The sequence below is a fragment of the Xenopus tropicalis genome, chromosome 9, assembly GCF_000004195.4.
Source record: "Xenopus tropicalis strain Nigerian chromosome 9, UCB_Xtro_10.0, whole genome shotgun sequence".
NCBI lineage: Eukaryota > Metazoa > Chordata > Amphibia > Anura > Pipidae > Xenopus > Xenopus tropicalis.
Window position 1 is genome coordinate 37,128,626 of NC_030685.2, and position 4,257 is coordinate 37,132,882.

Genomic DNA, 4,257 nt, shown 5'->3' on the forward strand with positions numbered 1-4,257 from the left:
TGCGCTATGAATCTGGCACTTGTTTTGAACCAGTCTCACACCACTCCTGTGCCCTCCCCTTCTCTCCTAGGAGTATGAGGTCACAAGCAGTCTGGGTGGGGACTGAAATAGAATCCACTCTGTCTATACACACCAAGTTAAAAAAACACACACGCTCTCTCACATACGCACACAGACACTTGAAAGGGGATCTTTCCCACCCCCAAAGCACTTTTCGAATTCGAAAAATGCACTCACTTTAAAGCGTAATGTAGGATTAGTATCCAGTCCTGATGCCAAGCTCCACCCCGCCCAACTCTCCAACTCCTGGCTTTACCTGTTTATTTTTATTCCAGCACAGAACCCACAAACACATGGATGTGAGAGCTGAAACTATAGGGCATGTTCATCTAAAGGGGAAATATTCCTTCTGTATAGAATTGGCATACTTTCACTTTGGTCTTTATTTAAAAATATAGTTATCTGTTCCTTCTGTCCTTTTAACATTAAGAAACTTTTTTTGTTAATTTATTTTAATATTGTAAATCTCTATATATGTTTCCTTAGTATGTATAAAATATTGCCATGGGCTATTTTGCAGAGGCAACTATAATCATCAAAATATTTGTTAATAATTGCATGATTGGGGCTTTTATACCCCCAAAACTGATTTGCCAAAGGAAAATTATGTGCACTGCAGGCAGTTATTTCCAGCATTTTCAAGCTATATATGCTTTCCACTGTATAACAATTGACAGGTTAGTTAACATACTGCTAAATTCTTGCAGTTGTATTGCTTTCAGATATATGGTTGGGCTGCTTTAACAAGTCTGGATCTTGCTGCCCATCAGTACATATGTAGAGCACACTGTGGGAAATTTAGGCAGTTTTGTAGTGTCACTGAAATGAAATCAGAATATCTGATTAGCACTTCAGCCGTCAAGAAAAAAAACACATCAACACACTGATGTTGTCCTCTCCCTGATGGGATTTTTAAACTTGCCTGATAGATATCTGGCCACTTTTTGGGTTGATATTTGTTATGGCTGCTACTAGTAGCTCAGTGTGTCTTCACTCTAAGGGCTGTGACACACGGGGAGATTAGTCACTGCACTACAAATCTCCCTTGTTGCGGGCGACTAATCTCCTCGAAATGCCATCCCACCGGTGAGAATGTAAATCGCCGGTGGGATGGCATATGAGGCGCCACAATTTGCCGAAGTTGCTTTGTGAGGAAACTTCCACAACTTCAGCAAATCACTGCACCGCATATGCTATCCCACTGTCAATTTACATTAGTCGATTAGTCGCCCGCGACAAGGGAGATTTGTCGCGCAACGACTAATCTCCCCGTGTGTCACAGCCCCAGGAGTGATTCTGGACATTTCGCCGCCTGAGGCGGTTCCTGGATGCCGCCCCGCTCCCCAGCGCTTACCTTCTGAGCGCAGGAGCAGGTCCGGGGGCGGTGAGATCGCTAGTGCAGAGAGCGCAATTGCGCTCTCTGCACTAGAAGAGCCGAATTTCCGGTTTAAAAACCGGAAATTCGGCTCTTAAAGTTACCAGGAGCGGCTTTTTGCCGCCCCTGGTAACTGGGGCGCTTCTGCCCCATGGCAGAAGCGCCCCTGCACAGTCCTTAGAGTGAAGACACGCTGAGCTACTATTAGCAGCTACTTTTTTATGGCTACTAAACTTCAGAAAATACCTCGCCATAGACAGTACTAAGGCCAAAGACACAGGAGGTAATACATTGCCACAACTTTTTTAAAAGTCAGTTGCAGCAACCTTCTCGCCATTATTATAAAAGTCACTGCGACTAATCGTGCTGCGGTTTCGTTGTGCGAATTAGTTGCTGTGACTTTTTAAGGGCAGTGGCACATGGGGAGATTAGTTGCCCGTGATAAATCTTCGTTACCTCGGGTGACTAATCTCCCCGTAATGCCATCCCACAGGCAAGATGTGTCACTTCGGTTTCCCAAAGTCGCCTGAAGTTGCCTCGCAAGGAAACTTCTGGCAACTTTGGGAAACCGAAGCAACATGCATGCCATCCCACCGGCGATTTACATTCTTGCCAGTGGGATGGCATTTAAAGGAGATTAGTCACCCGCAATAACAAAGATTTATCGCAGACGACTAATCTCCATGTCACAGCTGCTAATCGCTGTGTGTGTCTTCCCCCTAAGAACAGCGTCGGATTTCAAATCCAGACACCCCGAGGCCGCCCCACATTCGCGCCCCCCTGCGCGCATGCGCAAACAAACATCCCCCCGCCGTGCCGACACAAGCGCGCATGCATGTCATTTTAACTCCCATACAAAGCAGTGGGGAGAAGTCCCCATTGCTCCGTGTGGGAGCAAATGTAAAAATTTTGTTGCGGCGGGGCTGCATGCCGCACTTAAATTTGTGCCGCCCTAGGTCCAGCCCTTTGTGGCCTCGATACATATCTGGACCTGCCTAAGAATTGTCTCTACCAAAACACATGTAGAGACAATTATCAGTATATGATCAACCTTCTCTATTTTAGTAGCAACAACAAGTAGCTGCTACTAGTAGCTCCATGTGTCTTCACCCTCAGGAAGGAAATTGAAGAAGTCTCATGGACAAATAAGCTGCCAGCTTGGTACGATGGGGCAGAATCAGCAGCTCAAATCTGCAAGTGTATGGCCAGTTTTACTCTGGGACTCTAAACCCCTGCCAACAGACATAACCACTCCCATATCCTGGTATAGAGGTGCAGTAGGCTAACAAAATGGTAAAAATGGTGATTATATTACATAGTAATATCTCATAGAAAATGAGTGCAAAGGACAAAGGAACATATGTAACCATAATATCCTAAAGTCTGCAACTACATTTTTAATAATGTGTGGTGAAAAGCAGTACCCCAGGACAGCATAAGACCCATGGGGCCCTGGATTACACAGGGCCCAGAAGAAGTCTTGTCTAATGTCTGGTATCATAAATGTGTGTGAAATAGTGCATGCTTTGTATATAGTTTGATGGGAAGGGCCTGCCACCCCACCTTGTTTTTTTTAACTGGGCCCAATCTTCCTGCTCTCCCAAAGCTTACTTCATTTGATCAAACCTGACTACATTTTGCCAAAGTGTAAGAACCTTAATTTTAGAAGTTAAGATCAGTGACGTGTGCCGGATTAGGTTGGAGGCTTCTAGAACCTGTTTTTACAGCAAGATAGCAAAAGTTTCCGTGTTTAAACTATTAACTATAATACCCACTAAATAGTGAATCCACTAATTACACAGTACTTTACCACAAGAGAACATCTACCGCAACATACATAAAGGGTATTGTGAGTTTTAATCATGTCAAACATATCTCATTATCATATCTTATAACTTATTTTACTGCCAGTCTGTCCCTATTCAGTGCACCTGCCATGATATCAGTCACTTGTGAATGCAAGCAAGCTTTAACTACTAATACTAATAGGACTGCCACCTGGCCATTATTTTACTGAAATGTTTGGTAAAAATGTTGCTTGATGCCAATGGTATTATTATGGGAAACAGATATGGAGAAAGTATAGGAAGGCCAGTATTTTTTTTTCTCAGTGATTCATGTTTTTTCATGCTAAAACTCACAATATTTTATATTTAAATATCATGAATGTTTTGCCATTTATTATGTAGAAGTCAATGGGAGCTGTCCTAGGCAATTTTCTGAGGTATTTGATTTGGTATTTCAAATTTTTTGGGGGGAACTATTCGTGCTATTTATAAATGTAAATATGGAAACATTTGTGCTTTTTTAATTTTTGAGTTTAGTCATGGTAGAAAAAACCTCTAAAACTACACAAATCCTAATCTTGACAAGGGCTAAGGGGCAGATTTAGAAGAATGTGAGATTAGTGTTCACCAGAGAAAAATTTACCCCCTTTCTATTCATTTCTGTGGGAATTGTAAAGTCTAACTTACATTTATTGACAAATATACTTCTAAAAATGCCATATGAATGAATATCAAGGGGCTGAATTTTTCTGTGGTGAGCTCTAATCTTGTACTGATGAATCTGCAATTTTGATGAAGTTTACATATAAATGTTTTTGCTAATACAAAGGTTGTTACTTTTGAAGAGTCTTAGGGCAAAGACAAAAAGAGCTACTAAGTAGAATCTACTTGTCATGGGTACTAAACGCTAGAAAATACCCTGCCATAGACAAAACTATACTACCATTTACTGATAATTGTCCCTAAGTGTGTTATAGTAGAGACAATTCTCAGTATTGTCTATGGCAGGGTACTTTTGGCATTTAGTAGTCTTAA